The following is a 20,664-nucleotide window of genomic DNA, read 5'->3' on the forward strand; positions in this document are numbered from 1 at the left end:
TGCTCAGTATGAAATCACTATGATAACTAGCAAATATATTAATATTTAAAACTGAGGTTCAACATTATATTAAAGATATAAAAATTGTCATTTAATTATAAGCATATCTTTGCACATTCTTGGTATCTAAAATATACATGCAGAGATAAATTGTTGAGCTAAAATCAATCACATTAAGTTTTATGGATATGTTTTTTGTGCTACAAAATAAATGATGTACAAGTATCTCTCTCTTTCTCAGAGATAGTTGGAAAGTAGAAGACCAGATTTAGAACTATAATGCAAGTCTTCTCATTGATTTTTTCCATTACATTTAGTAATTTCCAAAATATTGAAAGTAGTAATATGAGAGATTTTTCAGTATGATTCTTGGCTCACACCTGTCTTGATATCAGCTATCAGCTCCCTGCCCCCATGTTGTGATGGAATTCTTTGTGGAGCAGTCAGACACCTATCATTGGAAATATGTAGGTTATTTGCTTTCAGTGGGAGGGAAAGGAGCAGCTGTGACCAAGAGTAGGGCCAAGGCAGCCCCTCTCCCACTACCCACCATTTAAGAATATTTCAGCACTTGTTGGGGTACCTGAGTGGCTTCATCCATTAAGCATCTGACTCTTGATTTTGGCTCAAGTCATGATCTCAGGGTCCTGAGATCGAGCCCTGTGTCAGGCTCCATGCTGGGTATAGAGCCTGCTTCAGATTATCTCTCCCTCTCCCCCGCTGACTCACAAGCTCTTGCTCTCTCTCTGTTTCTAAATAATAATAATAATAATAATAATAATAATAATTCCAACATTTGTTACAGCTTTAAGCTCAGTGCAAGATTCAAAGGACCTGAAAATGGATTGTTTATGTAGACCATGCCTCAGTGCAGCTTTTATCAACTCTCTCCCGGGCTGAAGGCTCACTTAGTTTACAGTGACTTTATTTTTAGAAAGAAACACTGAAATCTGATATTCTGAAATTAATATCTTTTATGGTATTTACTCAATTCCCCCCTCTTTTTTGTTCTCACTTCTCCCTTTTCAGATCTTTGCTTTCCCAGACTGATTACCAGGTGTCTACTGCATTATATAGTAAGAATTTGTGTTTTGATGAAAAACCACCGCCGTAGTCTGACTACTAAGAGGGCCATTCTGTTGTTATTTCTACAAGTTAACGTTTGGATTGGCAGATGAGGAGGAAAAGACTGCTTAGGGTGGGGTTGTGTGATATATTGATCCCTTGAACTTCCCATGCAAGACTGTAAGACAAAAATAAAGATTATGATACATGTTGCATTTATCATACCACACCCCCAATATTAGTTCTTAATACTGTAAAGCACTTTTTATAATCAACTCCATCTAAGCTGATGCCATGAGATTTATATCTTATACAGGTTACCAAGCAATGCATCTTTTTCCATGAGCCATTGGAGTAAAGTGTAACCATGTGAGAGAGTCCTTAAGATTATTATTATTGTTGTTTTTTATGATACGCTCTATGGCCATTGTGATGGTTGTAAATAAGCCCATTGCCGCCTTTAAGGCTAATGAGGTCGTGCATAGGACTTAACTGGATGATTGGAACAAGCTCCTTCCTTAAGCTCTTCTAAATACTGACAAAATCATCTTTCTAAAATGCAAATCTAATTCTGTTATTCCTTTCTTATATCAGTCAATGGTTTCCCATCACATTTAAGATTCAGCTGCCTTGGCATGTCAGAGATATTTAGACTACCATTTTGGTTTTTCAGACTCAATTCCCAAAAGTCTACTTGGCTTTTATTCCCAAGCACACTAGTCCATAATAATTAATAATAATAGTAGTAGTAATAGTAATTTGCACTGCCTAAAATTACTTGGCTGTTTAATTCTTTTGTTGATCCAGTTATGCAAAACAGTCTCCTAGGCATCTTCCTGGTGAAGTTCAGCAGAGTCTTCAAAATCATCTCCTTATAATTGCTTCTTTGAAGCTTTTTTTTTTTTTTTTCTACTTTGAAGCTTTCATTGGGTTGTTTCTTCAGACAAAGCTTATAACAATCAGCTCTGTTTTACTTGGGTTTAAAACTATTTTTATCATTATACTGATTGTATTATATTAAAAATTTAAATATTTTTTTCAATTCTGCTGTATAAATGTGTTAATTTTAAGTGTTTTCTCATATTAAACAGACGAAATCTATTCTTTGATAATAGTTGTATCTTATTAACTTTCTATTTTGAATGTCTATTGCAGAGCCTGAAATTGGTGAGCTCCTAATAAAATATTTTTCCCTTTATCCAACTCTTGAAAATATATATTTTCCATTGAGTTGCAAAAATTTACATATTTGCCATGTTGTTTTGGCTCAACATTGCCAGGAATCGCCCGCAATCCCTGTGCTGATGGACGAAAGATTACACTAAACTTTGCTGTGAAAGAGAGAAGAAGGCAAGGGGGTCCATGCTCAGAGACCAAGACCCTTGGTTCTTCTTTGCTTCTACTTTTATTGGTCATTCAGGATAATCACAAATCCTTATCATTGTTTCTCAGGCACATGATGTGTGACAAGGGGTCTTACTAGAAATTAGGGGATCTGTTTATGAGAAGCTAAGATATGCTAATCTCCGTGTTCTACTAAACATAGCCTAAGGGACATTGCATACCTCTCTTAGATCACAGGGTGGCTGTTTGGGCTAAGAAAGCTTCTTTGGGAGGGAGTGGTCAGGCAGGCACCGGCATTCCAAAGGCTACGCCCTTCTCCAAAACCTTCCTCGCCCCCAGCAGCCTCCGAGTTACATTTTAGCAAGCCAGATATTATGGCTGATTTCATGCTCTCCATTAACCCCAATACGAGATTATCCAGACTTGGGAGAAAATATCTTAATGACTCTGTAAGCCACTATCTCATTAATATGGTATGTGTTTATTTAACTAATATAGATGTTTACCTAGTACAGTGATTTTTTTTTTCTTAAGAAAATTGACAATTAAAACTTGATCTCAAAAACTCAATCTCCCCAGCTAAAGCATTGTACATTTGGTTAACAGAGTAAGGCTCCTATTTATTACAGATTAGCCTATAATAAAAATACACAATCATTTTTTCATTATTTCATTATTGATTTTTAAAATTGTGTTTTAATTCCAGTGTAGTTAACATACAGTGTTCTACTAATTTCAGGTGTGCAATATAGTGACTCAACACTCCCATATATTACTCAGTGGTAAGTGTACTGTTCGTGCCCTTCACCTACTTGCCCATTGACCTACCCACTTCCTCTTTGGTAACCATCTGTTTGTTCTCTATACCAAACTCCTGATTCTTTTAACAATTTTATCATCGTTTCCATTCCATTGAGTACATTGAGAAAATAGAAAAAGAGATTTTTGAGACAAAGTACTTACGAACAATGGAATGACTGAAAATGTCTTCAAACTGTGTAATTCCATTGATTCAAGCTGCTACCTCACTACTTTTGTATATCATTATATAGGTCTGTGTGTGTTTTTCTAGAAGATATAGTGTATGATATTGATATATACCTGAAAGTTTCTTTACCAATTATTTTATTATGAAATACTAGAAAAAGAACATATCTTTATAGATCTCATCATTTTGACCAATGAAAATGAATGTCTTTATTTCATTCAAATATAAGATAAATTAAATCCAGTCTTTTCACCAGTTATCCAAAATGACTTTTGTGCACATAAAAGTTATATTGTTATAGTGTTCTGTGATGAGTACAACTTATTAAAACAACATATGATTCCTCTTGAGTCAAAAAATATTTGTGCATATCACAAAGCCTCAAGATTTACCAAATTTTCTCCTATGACTTGAATTTCATCTTATAGATAATTCAGAAAGTGATATTAAAAAAGATCAATGTTTATATGTTAGTTTTAATATCTTTGCTTTGTCCCTAGCCAAAAATTCTCATTTTAGCTGCCAACAATTCTAATAATTTTTATTCAAAATGTGTATATGTGATTTTTAAATGTCACTGCAGGAGAGATCACAAAAATTGGCAAGATTTAGACTCACTTGAATATTCTCAAATATAAAATCCATATCTAAAATAAGTAGACAGGTATATCCTAAGCTTTTGGAGTGACAGCTAGACTTAATACAGACTTATCTCTGGTGAGTACCATCATTTCATTGTTAAATCACTGTGTGGAGTCTCAGGGACAATGCCATGCCTATCAAAATTCTCACTGGCTTCAGGTCATTTTTTTGTTTTGTTTTGTTTAATTAAGATTTATTTATTTATTGTAGAGAACGAGCAGGGGGAGGGGCAGAGGGAGAGAAAGAATCTCAATCAGACTCCCCACTGAGTGTGGAGCCCAAGTGGGGCTCAATCTCAGGGCTTATTATGAGATTATGGCCTGAGCCAAATCACAAGAGTCAGACACTCAACAGACAGTCACCCTGGTGCCCCTGTTTTCTTTTCCTTTAAATTGACTTCAAACTTACACTATTATCTTTCTGTTTTCTCTTCTCTTTGCCTTTCAGTGTTTCTAACTGAAATTAGAATTTAAGACATACTACTCTATAAATGGTTAAATGAAGAATATTACAAAACTAAATAACTCCTAGAACTTATGGGGTTTTTTAATTTTTTTATTTTATCAAGGAATTCACTATGTTGGAGATGGAGCTATATAGTTAGCCCCATCTTTGTAAGCCAATATTCAATCAAGCATTAGTTCAACAAGAAAATAAATTGGTTTCTGAGGAGCAGTAGATTTTGTATAATAAAAAAAAAATAATAATTCACAGGTTAATAAGGCGACAAGCTGGATGAGCTTCTGAAACTGTTGAGGCACATTATCTTCTCTCTGAGACATTAGCTCCAATAGGTTCCCCAAAGGCATAGAAGTACCAAATTTACCATTACTCATGATATATACAGATAACATCTATCCCACCATACCCTCCTTCTCCCCAAAAAAGAAGAAGAAAGCTTGATTAGTTTCAACTCCTGATTTAATTTTAAGAGTACAGAAGTCTAAAATTTTATCACAGAATCATTGAAAATCTGACTTTCCCAGCTGATACTCCATATTGTAACTTAATGTTCCTTCTGGGGATGTTGCCCCAGTTCGAGATGCATGACATAAAACTATTTGCCAAAATGTCTACTAATGTTCATAATATTTTGATGAGAATTGAAAAGTGCCACATTTGGTTGCTAGTATAGTTTTTATTTATTTTTTTTTTGATTGATATTTCCATTTGTACTTTCTTACATGTTTCCTCTCCAGGTTTGTTCACTAGCTTTCAGGATTTAAACGTGGGATATCTTTTGCAACGAGACACAGTATTGCTGTCTTTATAGGAACTTGAAATCAAGTAGTTTTATTAAAAGGGAGAAGCAGCTTGTGGGAGCAGTGTCACAACTGTGAACACAACACATGACTGATGTTACTTTGTTTCTCATTAGGCTGATCTAATTAGCTATCTTGATAATTTTTTTTCACCTGATACATCTCCTATGAATCTGTAGTGTCACAGAAATATAAATCTGCAATAAACAAAGATCATTCAGTTCAGTGCCCTCAAACTGCAGGTGAAAAAGTTAACTCCTAAAGGGGGGGAAATTAAAGCTATTTGCCCAAAGGCTCACACTACCCCATAGAGGTATGGTCAGGTCTAGAAAAAAACCCTGGATACCCTGATTCCAGTCTGTCAGTTCTCAAACTCAAAAGACCTATCTATCCCATGTATACCTTTGTCTCAGTAGAAAAATAAATTAGAAAGAAACATACATGAATTGTTAAATATGTATACTATTAGAAAACATGAACTCATATATTTGCATGTAAACAATGCAACATAAACAACAACCTACTAATTTTATTAAACTTATATTTGTTGTAAGATAACATAAGTTATATAGTGCGCTTTATATTATTTAAAACACAAAAATAATCATAAGCACTTAGTTGACTATGTTAGCTTAAGAATATTATATTTTAGCAACCATTAACTGTTTAGTTCACCAGAAGGTAGAACTTTGTAATATGATGAATGGATGACTGTAGAATTATGCATAATTTCCCAGTAAAAATGGAAAAGATATGCTTATTTATCCAATTGGAGTTTTATCAGAAGGGCATTTGAAGTCCACCTATGGGCCTTTATATTACTTTGAAAATCACTCTTTTTTTTTTTTTTTCCCAGCGTTCCAAAATTCAATGTTTATGTGCCACATGTAATACGTGCCCTCCTTAATACCCACCACCAGACTCACCCATCCCTCCACCCCCCTTCCCTCTAAAACCCGCTTTGTTTCTCAGAGTCCACAGTCTCTCATGGTTTGCCTCCCTCTCCAATTTCACCCAATTCACTTTTCCTTTCCTTCTCCTAATGTCCTCCATGTTACTCCTTATGTTCCACAAATTAAGTGAAACCATATGATAACTGACTTTCTCTGCTTGACTATTTCACTCAGCATAATCTCCTCCAGTCCTGCCAATGTTGTTACAAAAGTTGGGTATTCATCCTTTCTGATGGTTGCATAATATTCCATTGTATATATGGACCATATCTTTATCCATTTGTCTGTTGAAAGGCATTTTGACTCTTTCCACAGTTTGGTGACTGTGGCCATTGCTGCTATGAACATTGGGGTACAGATGGCCTTTCTTTTCATTACATCTGTATCTTTGGGGTAAATACCCAGTAGTGCAATTGCAGGGTCATAGGGTAGATCTATTTTTAATTTTTTGGTAGATCTGTTTTCCAAAGTGGCTGCACCAACTTACATTTCCACCAACAGTGTAAGAGAGTTCCCCTTTCTCCACAACCTCTCCAACATTTGTTGTTCCCTGTCTTGTTAATTTTGGCCATTCTAACTGGTGTAAGGTGGTATCTCAATGTGGTTTTGATTTTAATTTCTTTGCTGGCTAGTGATGTTGAGCATTTTTTCATGTGTCTGTTAGCCATTTGTATGTCTTCTTTGGAGGAGTGTCTATTCACGCCTTCTGCTCATTTTCTGACACATTATTTGTTTTTTGGGTGTTAAGTTTGGGGAGTTCTTTATAGATTTTGGATATCAGCCCTTTGTCTGTAGTGTCATTTGCGAATATCTTCTCCCATTCTGTGGGCTGCCCCTTTGTTTTGTTGACTGTTTCCTTTGCTGCGCAGAAGCTTTTTATCTTGATAAAGTCACAAAAGTTCATTTTCACTCTTATACGGGATTTCGAACTATTCTTTTTTTTTTTTTTTAAAGATTTTGTTTATTTATTTATTTGACAGACAGATCACAAGTAGAGAGGCAGGCAGAGAGGCAGGCAGAGAGAGAAGGGAGGAAACAGGCTCCCTGCTGAGCAGAGAGCCCTATGCGGGGCTTGATCCCAGGACGCTGGGATCATGACCTGAGCCGAAGGCAGTGGCTTTAACCCACTGAGCCACCCAGGCGCCCCGATTTCAAACTATTCTTAAATTCTTTCTTTTTCAGTGTCACTTTTCTCACTAAATTGACCAAACCTTTAAGGAAATTTATTGCATACTTAGAGATCCAGGAAATGTAAAATTATAAAGGTGGATGTCAGTTTAAGAAATTATCACTCACAACCCCACGATTAGGTAGAAATAAGCTAATATACATACACAAAAGTAACAATTCACTTTATATATGGATAGCAAGGAGACTCCACACCCACTTAATTGTTTACACTAATTTTTTGAGACATATTTTTGTCACTTGAACCCCCTACCATGAATCTTAAGACCATTTCATTTTCTTTTCACTTCAAATACAAGGAAATACAGGAAAGAAAAAGTGTTTGGTGAGTATTCTATTATTATTATTATTATTATTATTATTATTATTGTTTTGCATCAGAGATTAAGTGTTTTTTTCTGGAAGAAGGAGACAAGGTGATTGTTGATGGTGAGATTTATAATTGTTCATAGATACTTCATAATGCCTACTGTTAATAAACACATGGGAAAGATGATTAAAATATTTTTTCCCTATATTGTTAAATTTTCAGTGTTCCCAAACATGTTGAACATAATCTAATTAAACTTCAGATCTAAAATCCAGTTTATAAGAAGCCCTACAGATAGAAGGATATGATAAATGACACCTAGAAGGAATACTGAGAAGGAATCAGGCAAACTCAGGATATGGGTTTGGGGTAGTTAAAGAATTACATCCTCCATGTGTCCTCTTTTTCTCCTTATTTTTGGTTGAACAAGGTTGATCCACCTATGTTCATAGCTATCTATAAAATAATGTAGACCAGAGTGCCTGGATGGCTCAGTCATTAAGCATTGCCTTCAGTTCAGGTCATGACCCCAGGGTCCTGGGATCAAGCCCCATGTAGGGACTCAGCCGGAAGCCTGCTTCTCCCTCCCACTCCCCCTGCTTGTGTCCCCTCTCTCGCTGTCTCTCTCTGTCAAATAAATAAATAAAATCTTTAAAAAATAATAATAATGTAAACCATATTCCATGCCATGCATGTATGTCACCTAACTTCACCATTAAAATCATGAAGCGGTTATTATTTAACCAATTTTATAGTTAATGAAAATCATTTAGAAAGGTCCAAAATCACATATTTAATAGGTGGTGAAGTTAAAGGTCAAAGGCAATCTGATCTCAAAGTTTATACCTTTACGAATGACACCATTTTTTCTCAGTATAGTTGACGGGAAAATGGCACCAAGAATTTTAAAGACTTTATTAAATAAAAGGCAGATTTTATGTCTGCTGAATTAAAATCTCTGGAGATAGGATACAGGTATCTGTCTTTGTTAAAGGCTCTTCAGGTAGGTCTATATAGGATACAATTCTAGTGCCTTGATATGTTAGGATGCTGGAGCTGATGTACTGAATTAAGAATATGCAATTATAATAAAAATTTTTTTTCAAAGGGGGGTGGTTGGTGCCTGGGTGGCTCAGGCAGTTAAATGTCTGTCTTTGGCTCAGTCCGATCCTAGGGTCTTGGGATTAAGCCCCTCATGGGACTTCCTGCTCAGTGGGGCATCTGCTTCTCCTTCTCCCTTTGCCCCCCACCCCCTCGACTTGTGCTCTCCCTCTCAAATAAATAAATAAACTTAAAAAAAAAAAAGAATAAGCAGATGATGAACAGCTGATTAAGTAGACACAAGCCATCCAGAGGTGATTGGCAGGTATTTTCCTCTGCATCTGAACTTCCACTCTAGAGATCTGAAAACCCGGGTGTCCTTTTGATTGAAGGCACAGTTTCAATACATCCACAGACAGGAAGTCAAGTCACAAGTGTTATTACTTACAAATTCCATAAATGGGGTTGGGTGGGGAGGAGTGAGCAGTGTCCTAGAAAAAGGGCAGTCACCCATCCTAGGTCATGAGCCATCTGGAGATAGAGAGCAGGGTAGCAAGGATTTATTACCTCAAAGGTGGATGGGGTGGAGGTGATTAACTTTTTGTGGGCTTAACTCTAGGCAGCACCTCAGAAAAAACAAAAGTTGTCTTCTCATCACAGATGGTACTGCACTATAGTGATTCTAACAAAAAACAAGTATCCCAAAAGAAAACACAACAAAACTTGTTCTATTTAGTTCAGCTTAAACACTTAAAATAGATCATAAGGCAATGGAAGAAATGAGCTTGAAAGACTTCAGCCAGGTTTAAAACAGTTGGCTTTGATTTTATCCACACTCTATTTTTGTTTGTTTGTTTGTTTGTTTTGTTTTGTTTTGAAGTATTGCCCTCGAATTCAGCTGTTTAACCATGACTTTGATACTTAGCTCTTCTTCCTCATTTAGGCTTGATGATTAGAGTGATGTTTTTAGTGTCAGATTTTATGCATTCTCTTTCCAAATTCACTCAATCTCTGATTCTTTCCAATTTAAGCCACTTTTGGATAATGATTCCACCTAACTTAGACCCACAATCTAAAGTACAAACCTTAAAGCTTATGCTCCTGGCCCGTGTTCTGACCCAACCTGTCTGATAAAGGAAAAATTGCTCTAATTGTGTCTTCTGTGACAATTATACCTGCAAGTGGGGAAAATTACACCTGTAAGAATAGATAGAACATGCTGATAGAATTAAAAAGGAATGTGGATAACGACTACTGCAGAAAAAGTATTAAAATACTTTAGAGTTTTTCACCCACATATTCAAGAAATTCAACTGTGGTAATGCTATCTGATTATTTCAGACTCATAAGAGACATGTAGCTTTCTTGAGTTCATTTATTTTTATATATCTAAAAATATGCCACGGAAACCTTCTTCCTTTCCTTTGCTAATAATTTTCCCGTATGGGTTTCCTCATTAATTTCTATTTTAGCCCATGCAGAAGTTAGCTAGAATCCTTGGCAGTAGTCTCTTCGAATGTCTGGAAGCATCTGTACTCTGACTTGCTGCCGCTGTTTAGTTCTCACTTCCAGTGTTTATCAGGGAAGAATGTCAGTGGTCAGCACTCTCCTTTAGCATTACTAAGCTCGCATGAAGAAGTAGACATTCTTCTTCTACTCCGCATATTTTTTTTCTCCTGAAACATGGTGTTTCCCTTTTCCGTTTTTCCCCTACACACTCTCTCTACATTTTCTTTTTTGTTTAAATGCCAGTTAATTAACATACAGTCAAATGCTAGTTTCAAGTGTACAACACAGTGACTCAAGACTTCTGTACAATACCCGTTTCTCATCAGAAGTGCCCTCCATAATCCCCATCATCTGTTTTTTCTCATCTCCCCAACCACCACTCCTCTGATCACCATCAGTGTGTTTTCTATAGTCGAGAGTCTGTTTCTTGATTTTTTTTTCTCTCTCTCTCTCTCTTCCCTTTGCTCATTTTTTTTTTCTTAAAATCACACAGTGTTTGTCTTTGTCTGACTTGTTTTGCTTAGCATGATACTCTCTTGCTCTATCCATGTTATTGCAAATGGCAAGACTTTTTTATGGCTGAGTAATATCATATAAATACATATATATGTGTATATATATGCCACTTCTTCTTTATGTGTGTGTGTGTGTGTGTGCCACTTCACATATATCTATATCTACATATAGATGCAGATGATGATATAGATATAGATAGATATAGATTATCTTCTTCTTTATCCCTTCATCGGTTCATGAACACTGGAGCTAGCCTCTACATCTTTTTTCTCATAAACTTTACATTAGAAGGTTACCTCACACATCTAATGAATCCTTAAGACACAAATAAATGAAACACTGAGGAAAATATAAGCAAAGATGCCATCTCCATGTTCTCATCTTTACCCCTGTCGCTAAGTGTCATATACTATACAGAAGTAAATGGCCATTTGTCTTTTTGGCCAGAGAAAACAAATTTTAGATAAGAATTATGGTTAACATATTATTTAGTTTATGAAAATAGTTCCATTTTGCCTTTTAACCAACATTCTACTTGAATGGAGGAAAGTTAAACCCGCTGGCTTGGGGACACACTGTGAGGTTATGTAACACACATGACAACACAGGTGACTACTTTGATGTGGGATGGCGAAGCTGACACCACTCTCAACTTGTGAAGTATGAGGGAGTGTCAGTTGTAGTTAAGAATATCTGAACTCACAGATGTACTCCACCATGGTTATCAGGGCTATTGCCATTATCCTTCTGCCAAGACTCGACATGTAGAGAGAAGGAAAGAAATTCTTCTAAACAGCAGGTCACAGTAAAGAACAGTTCATTCTTAAGGAACTATTCTGGGTCATTTGAAGAACATTGGTATTTTGTTTCTATTTTATGATTTAAAAAAAAAAAAAAAGATAGATGAGCACCAAACACCAAAACCTAAAAGGAAAACTTAAAAGCAAACAAACTGTGTGGACACCCACAGTTTGGGTTGAGAATCTGAGTGTTTTTGACTCCACCTCAGGACACACTAGAGCTCCTTGGATATCATCACATTGAACATTTTAACCCCCTGAGAGTTATGTCCATTCCTTACTTCTTTTCATTTGAATGAATCTCTTAACTTGTAAGGCACAATGAAAGCAAAACATAGTGTATGCCTCATTTTTTTATTTTATTTTTTTTTTAAAGATTATTTATTTATTTATTTGACAGGGAGATAGATCACAAGTAGGCAGAGAGGCAGGCAGAGAGAGAGAGAGAGAGAGAGAGAGGGAAGCAGGCTCCCTGCTGAGCAGAGAGCCCGATGCAGGGCTATATCCCAGAACCCTGGGATCATGACCTGAGCCGAAGGCAGAGGCTTTAACCCACTGAGCCACCCAGGTGCCCCTGTATGCCTCATTTTGTTTGAACTCTATAGTGCCACTTTTATCTCCCTTGTGAAAAATACATTATTCATTGAAAAAAATTAATTATTGCCATTTACCCAGACAGAAAAGTTGTTACTGTTGATACAGTGTAAGAATACTCCCATTTAAAGATATTCATTATAATGGCTCAAAACACTCAACGTTTACATTTTACTATTTAATCTTTGATCTAATTTTGATTTAACTCGAGTTCTGCAGGATGAACACCATTGCGATTATGTTTTTCATTTAAAACTTCCTGTATGTTGTACAACATGACTCTCATTGGTTTGACATATGTAAAAACATTTCAGATAGTAAATATTGTTCCCAAAATAATATAATAGCATGTAAAGTATAAAACACAAAACAGCAGCTTAAAGGCCTGCTTGAAATGGAACAAATGGAACAAATCTGGACCTGGGACAAAAGTTTTAAGTTTTTGACTCTGGCTTTAAGCTATTGATGTTCCAACTCATAGACAGTTCCTTTTGCTGTGAATCAAGGGCACTCAAAAACCTGATGTCATAGGTTGAACGTAAGTTTTTTTTAAAGATTTTATTTATTTATTTATTTGAGAGAGAGAGAGCACAAGAAAGGGAGAAGGACAGAGGGACCAGCAGAGTCTCCCCTGAGCATGGAGACTGACATGGGGATTGATCTCAGGACCCTGGGATCACGCCCTGAGCCAAAGTCAGATGCTTAACCCACTGAGCCACCCAGATACCCTTCAATGTAATTCTAAAAAGAGTTTTTATTTTTTTAAGGATTTATTTATTTATTTGAGAGAGAGAGAAAGAGAGGGAGTGGGGAGGGCAAGAGTGAGGAGAGAGAAACTTCAGCAAAGTCCTTGTAGAGCTTGGAGCTTGACACAGGGCTTGATCTCAGGACCCTGAGATCATGACCTGAGCTGAAACCAAGAGTTGGTCACTCAATCGATTGCACCACCGGGGGCCCCTACAAAGAGTTTATATTACATGCCCAATTATTTTTCCCTAATCTTTATTAAAACTCAATTTACCTGTTCACCTATAACTTGATATGTTGATCAAAAAAATTTAAAATCATTGGTATTTCCTCAGAGGAGATCAATGCTTATTAAATAAAAGTGTTCCATATGCTCATAATTTTTAATTTTTTTAAATTAATTAGTGATATACTTGTGTCATCTTTTGCTCCAAAACAATATTTAGTGGCTTAAGAATAGTAATTTTTATTTAGATTGCAGTTCTGTGGGTTAGCAAGTGGGGCTGGGCTCAGCTGGGTTGTTGCCTGGATAGTTTCTTGGATGGGCTTAATAAAGTCTGGGGTCAGCCATCAGGTTAGATGGGGACTGGTTGGCCTAGGATGCGTTTCTCCGAATGCTTTTCTCTGCTATACATGGTTTCTCTAACATCAACCATCAGGCTCTTCCAGGCTTATTTAGATGGCTTCCCTGCTCCCGGAAACATCAAGAACAGAAGCTGCAAAGCTTAAAAATAAAATGTATCAAGAGTGATGTTGTGTAAACCCAAAGCAAGTCACAGACCAGGCAGTATAAGAAATGGGGAAACAAACAAAACTCTACTCTGCAACAGGAATAGTTGCAAAACATTGTTGCCAATTTGCAAACTTCCAGTTAGTAGGAGCTTTAAACATCCATACATCACCAGGATTCAGCATTAGTATATGGGCCGAGAAGTTCTGTATTCTTTCTTTTCTTTTCTTTTCTTTTCTTTCCTTTTCCTTTTTTTTTTTTTTTTTAGATTTTTATTTATTTATTTATTTGATAGAGATCACAAGTAGGCAGAGAGGCAGGCAGAGAGAGAGAGGGAAGCAGGCTCCCTGCTGAGCAGAGAGCCATGTGGGACTCAATCTCAGGACCCTGAGATCATTACCAGAGGCAGAGGCTTAACCCACTGAGCCATCCAGGTGCCCCTGTTTTCTTATGTTTCTATACTTTGTAGAGAATTTGGAGGGAGAATCCAGTTCAAGTTAAGTGGCCAGGAATAATAGACTGTGTCATTGAAAACCTGTCACGTCTTCCCTAGTAACCCCAAACAACAGTTAGCTTCAACTCCTTTTTTGTTATGTTTAACTTAACTGTGTTTTTGTTATTGTTCAGTGAAGATGATCACCTCTAAATTATGTTACCTTATGGGTCAAATTGTGTTTCCTAAAATTTGTATGTTGAAGTCCTAACTCACAGTAATACCTCGTCATGTGACTTTATTTGGCAATAGAACCTTTGAAGAGGTAACTGAGTTGAATGAGGTTACATTTGTAACTAAGTTAAATGAGGTTACATTTGACTCTAATCCAATATGACTGATGGCCTTATAAGAAAAGATTAGAACACAGGCACACACAGAGACCATGTGATGACACGGGAGAAAATGGCCATCTACATACAAACCAAGGAGAAATGTCTCAGAAGACCTCCACTTTGCCACACCCAGATCTCAGTTAGCTTCCAAAACTGTGCGAAAATACATTCTGTTTATTTTTGTTAAACACAGAATAGTTCCTTTTCTTTTTTGTTTTTCTTTGTTTTTGAGGTTTTATTTAAATTTTAGTTAGTTAACATACACTATAATATTACTTTCTGGTTTATAATAGAGTGATTCAACACTTCCATACAACACCCGGTGCTCATCACAAGTACACTCACTCCATAATTGTCGTCACCTATTTCTCCCATCCCCTTACCCACCTCCGCTCTGGTCATCAGTTTGTTCTCTGTAGCTAAGAGTCTGTTTCTTGGTTTACCTCCCTCTGTCTCTTTTTTCCCCTTTGTTCATTTGTTTTGTTTCTTAACTTCCATATATGAGTGAACTCATGTGGTATTTGTCTTTTTCTGACTGGCTTATTTTGCTTAGCATAATATTCTCTCACTCCATCCACATCATAGCAAATGGTAAGATTTCATTCTTTTTTGTGCCTAAGTAATATTCCATTGTATATATATACACCACCTCTTCTTTATCCATTCATCACCTGATGGACGTTTGGGGTGTCCCTATAGTTTGGCTATTGTTAGATAATGCTGCTATAAACATTAAGGTGCATGCATCCCTTTAAAGTAGTCTTTTTTGTATTCTTTGAGTAAATACCTGGTAGGGCAATTCCTGGATCTTTTTTTTTTAAATTTTGAGGAACCTCCATACTATTTTCCAGAGAAGCTGTACCAGTTTGCATTCGCATCAACAGTGCAAGAGGGTTCCTCTTTCTGCACACCCTCCCCACCACCTGTTGTTTCTTATGTTGTTGATTTTAGCCATTTTTACAGGTATGAGATATCTGATTGTAGTTTTGATTTGTATTTCCCTGATGATGAGTGATGTTACGCATCTTTTAATTTATCTGTTGGCCATCTGTATATCTTTTCTGGAAAAATGTCTATTCATGTCTTCTGCCCATTTTTCATTGGGTTATTTGTTTTTGGGGTGTTGAGTTTCATAAGTTCTTTATATATTTTGGATACTAACATTTTATCAGGTAGGTCATTTACAAATATATTCTTCCATTTCAAAGTAATCTTTTAGTTTTGTTGATTGCTTCCTTCACTGGGCAGAAGTTCTTGTCTGTTTTTGGTGAAGTCCCAAGTAGTTCCAGTACTATGTTGAATAAAGTTTCCCTTTCCCCAGGAGATATATCTAGTAAGAAGTTGCTATGACCGATGTCAGATATATCTAGTAAGAAGTTGCTATGACCGATGTCAAAAAGGTTACTGCCTGTGTTCTCCTCTAGGATTTTAATGGTTTCCTATTGCACATTTAGGTCTTTGATACATTTTAATTTATTTTTGCGGATAGTACAAGAAAGTGTTCCAGTTTCATTCTTTTGCATGTTGCTGTCCAGTTTCCCAACAACATCTGTTGAAGAGGCTCTTTTTTCCATTGGATATTCATTCCAGCTTTGTCAAAGACCAAATAATTGTGGGTTCATTTATGGGCTTTCTGTTCCATTGATCGGTGTGTCTATTTATGTGCCAGTACCATACTGTCTTGATCACTAGAGTTTTGTAATATAACTTGAAGTCTGGAATTACGCTGCCTCCAGCATTGCTTTTCTCTTTCAAAATTGCTTTGACTATTTGGGGCCTTTTGTGGTTCCATATATTTTTTTCTAGCTCCGTGAAGAACATTAGTGGTATTTTGATAGGGATTGCATTAAATGTGTAGATTGCCTGAGTAATATAGACATTTTAATAATGTTTGTTTTTTGAATCCATGAGCATGGAATGTCTTTCCATTTCTTTGTGTCTTCTTCAATTTCTTTCATTAGTATTGTATAGTTTTCAGCATAGAGGTCTTTTACTTCTTTGGTTAGGTTTACTCTTAGGTATCTTACTTGTTTTGGTGCAATTGTAAATGGGATTGACTCCTTAATTTCTCTTTCTGCTGCTTCGTTGTTGGTATACAGAAATGTACCAGATTTCTGTACATTTATTTTATATCCTGTGACTTTACTGAATTTGTGTATTAGTTCTAGCAATTTTTGGCAGAGTCTTTGGGTTTTCTATATAGAGTATCATGTCATCTGCAAGTAATAAAAGTTTGATTTCTTCCTTGCTGATTTGAATGCATTTTATTTCTTTGTATTTTCTGATTCCTATGGCTAGGGCTTCCAGTACTATGTTGAATAAAGTGGCGAGAGTGGACATCTTTTTCTTATTCCTAACTATAGGGGGAAAGCCTTCAGATTTTCCCCATTAAGGATGATACTAACTGTGGGTTTTTTATATATGACCTTTATTATGTTGAGCTATGTTCTTTCTATCCCTTTTTAGAGGGCCTTTATCATGAATGGATGTTGTACTTTGTCAAATGCTTTCTTTTTTTTTTTTTTTTAATCTATTGAAAGCATCATATGGTTCTTATCCTTTCTCTTATTGATGTGATGTATTGCATTGATTGATTTGTGAATATTGAACCACTCTTGCAGCCTAGGAATAAATCCCACTTGATTGTGGTAAATAATTATTTTCATGTATTGGATTCCATTTGCCAGTATTTTATTGAAAAATTTTGCATCCATGTTCATCACGGATATTGCACTGTAGTTTTCTTTTTTAGTAGAGTTTTTACCTAGTTTTGGTATCAGGGTAGGCTGGCCTCATATAATGAGTTTGGAAGTTTCCCTTCATTATTTTTTGGAATAGTTGAGAAGAGAAGTTATTCAATGTTTGATAAAATTCACCTGTGACACTATCTGATCCTGGACTTTTGTTTATTGGAAGATTTTTTTCTATTACTGATTTAATTTCTTTGCTGGTTATCAGTCTATTCAAGTTTTTATTTCTTCCTGTTTTGGTAGTTTATGTTTTGGTAGATTATGTTTCTAGGAATTTATCCATTTCTTTTCCACGTTCCCCTATCTGTTGGCATGTAGCTTTTCATAATATTCTAACTGTTTGTATTTCTGTGGTGTTGGTTGTTATTTTTCCTCTCATTTGTGATTTAATTTATTTGGGTCCTTTCTCTTGTTTTGTTTTGATAAGTCTGACTAAAGAATACCAATTTTATTTATTTTTCAATCAACCAGCTCCTGGTTTCATAGATCTGTTATATTGCTGTTTGTTTGTTAGTTTGTTTTTTTCTAAAGATTATTTATTTTAGAGAGATAGAGAGCATAGAGAGGGGGAGAGGCAAAGGGAGGAAGAGTGAGAATGCTCAAGCAGACTCTCCACTGAACACAGAGTCTGATGCGGGGCTTGATCCCAGGACCCTAAGGTCATGATCTGAGCCAAAATCAAGAGTCTGATGCTGAACGGGTAGAGCCACCCAGATGCCCATATTTTTTTTTTTTTTCATTTCTGTATCATTTATTTCTGTTCTACACTTTATTATTTTCTTTCTTCTGATGTTTTAGGCTTCATTTATTTTTCTTTCTCTAGCTTCTTTAAGTGCAAGTTTAGGTTGTATATTTTTGAGATGGGCCTGTATTGCTATATATTTCCCTTTTAGGACTGATTTTGTTGCGTCCCAAAGATTATGGACCATTGTGCTTTCATTTTCATTTTTTTTTTTAATTTCTTCTCTGGTTTTCTGATAGACCCATTCATTGTTGAGTAGCATGTTGTTTAACCTGTATTTGTGGTCTTTCCAAATTTTTTCTTGTGGTTGACTTCATTTCATAGCATTGTGATCAGAAAATATGCATGGTGTGATCTCAATCTTTTTGTTCTTGTTGAGGCCCGACTTGTCAAGACTTAATAAGTGATCTATTCTGGAGAATGTCCCATGTGTTCTTGAAAAGAATGTGTATTCTGCTCCTTTAGGATGAAATGTTCTGAATATGTCTTTTCAATCCATCTGGTCTGTCATTCAAAGCCATTGCTTCCTTGTTGGTTTTCTGTTTAAACGATCTGCCTACTGATGTAATTGAGGTGTTGAAGTTCCCTACTATTATTGTATTATTATCAATTAATTCCTTTATGTTTGTCATTAATTTTTTTATATATTTGGGTGCTCCCATGTTGGATGCATAAATATTTATAATTATTAGATCTTCTTCTTGGATAGTTCCCTTTTTTATGATATAGTACCCTTCTTCATTTCTTGTTACAATCTTTGGCTTAAAGGCTAGTTTGTCAAATATAAGTATTACTATTCTGGCTTTTTTTTTTTTTTTGACATACATTTGCATGATAAATGTTTCTCCAACCCCTTACTTTCAATCTGCAGGTGTCCTTAGGTCTAAAGTGAGTCTCTCATAGGCAGCATAGAGGTGGGTCTTGTTTTTTAGTCCATTCTGACACCCTATGTCTTTTGATTGGAGCATTTAGTCCATTTACAGTCAGAGTTACCATTGATAGATGTATAGTTAGTGTCATTGTATTTCTTGTTTTGTTATTGTTTCTGTGTATTTTCTCTGATCCTTTCTTGTCTTTGTTGCTTTTGGTTTCTTCTTTGTACTCCAAGAGTCCCCTTTAATATTCCTTGCAGGGTAGGTTTAATAGTCACAAACTCCTTATTTTTAGTTTGTCTGGGAAACTTTCTCTTTCCTTCTATTCTGAATAATAATTCTTGCTGGTTAGAATACCTTTGGCAGCAGATTTTTCCCATTTAGCAATTTTGAATATATCTTGCCACAATCTTCTGGCTTGCTAAATTTCTGTTAAGAAATCTCTAGTCTTATGGATCTTCCCTTGTAAGTTAAGGACTCCTTTTGTCTTTCTGCTTTTAAGATTTTTTTTTCTTTATCATTATACTTTGCAAATTTAATTACAATATGTCTTGGTCTTAGCTTGCCTTTGTTGATTTGGGGAGTTCTCTGCCTCCTGGATCTGAATGTCTGTTTCCTTCCCCAGATTAGGGAAGTTTTCTGCTATTATTTCTTGAAATAAATTTTTCTGCCTCCTTTCTCTCTTTTTCTTCTGGGACTTCTATAATATGAATGTAATTACATTTCATAGTGTCACTGAGTTTCCTAAGTTTATTCTCCTTTTCCATAATTCTTCTTTCTCTCTTTTGTTCAGCATCATTATTTTCCATTATTTTGTCTTCTATATCACGTGTTTATCTATATCATTGTGTTTATTGCATCAAGCCTGTTTCCAATCTCATTTATTGCATTTTTCATTTTTGACTGATTTTTTTATCTCTTTTATCTCTGTGGTAAAAGTCTTTCTGAAGTCTTCCATTCTTTTGTCAAGCTCAGTGAGTATACTTATGACTATTGCTTTAAATTCTCCATCATTCATGTTACTTATAACTGTTTTGCATAGATTTCTGACTGTGGCCTTATCTTGTCCTTTCATTTGGGATGAATTCCTCCATCCTGGCATTTTTTCTAAGTCTCTGCATTCTTCTGTGTTAGAAAATCTCATTATGTTCCCTGCTTCTGAGAGTAATGGCTTTATGAAAAGGAGGGCCTGGCACTTCAAGGAGTGTCTCTGGAGTGTGCTGCTTGTGCTCTGCTTTTGTGTTTTGAGTGTTCTATCCTTCAGGCCAATCTGCAGAGGTTTTCCTTGCCTGCTCTGGGGAAGTGTTTGGTCTTGGCCAGAATGTGGAGAGTTTTAACTAGGTGTGCTCTGGTCTGCTTGTGAAAAGAATCCTGGTACTATTTCCACTAGAACTGAAGTCCCTCAGAACTCTCTGGTCAGAAGATGTGGCATGGGTAGGAGTCTGTGATGGTTTTCCAAGAAAAGGGCCCACTGCACTGGGGTTGAGGCAAGCCTGACTGAGGATCAGTCCTGCCAGAGCACAGGGCTGTGGGACTCCGTGTAAGCAGGTTAGGTAGCCAGTGTGGGCCCTATACTCCTTCCAGCAGGTGACTTTGTGTTTATGCTGAGAGAATGGGGGAGGAAAATGGCACTGGCCAGCTCCTTAGTCCCCAGAGAGGCATCTCCATGAATGTTGTCTCAAAGGGAAGTGCTCCTAGAATAGCGAATAATCTCTCTTGTGTGCTCCAGGGGTTCTTCTGTTAGCTGTTTCCACACTGTCTGCCCCTGGGTTGTTTGTCTGCC

Source organism: Martes martes, assembly GCF_963455335.1.
Source record: "Martes martes genome assembly, chromosome: 10".
In the NCBI taxonomy this organism is placed as follows: domain Eukaryota; kingdom Metazoa; phylum Chordata; class Mammalia; order Carnivora; family Mustelidae; genus Martes; species Martes martes.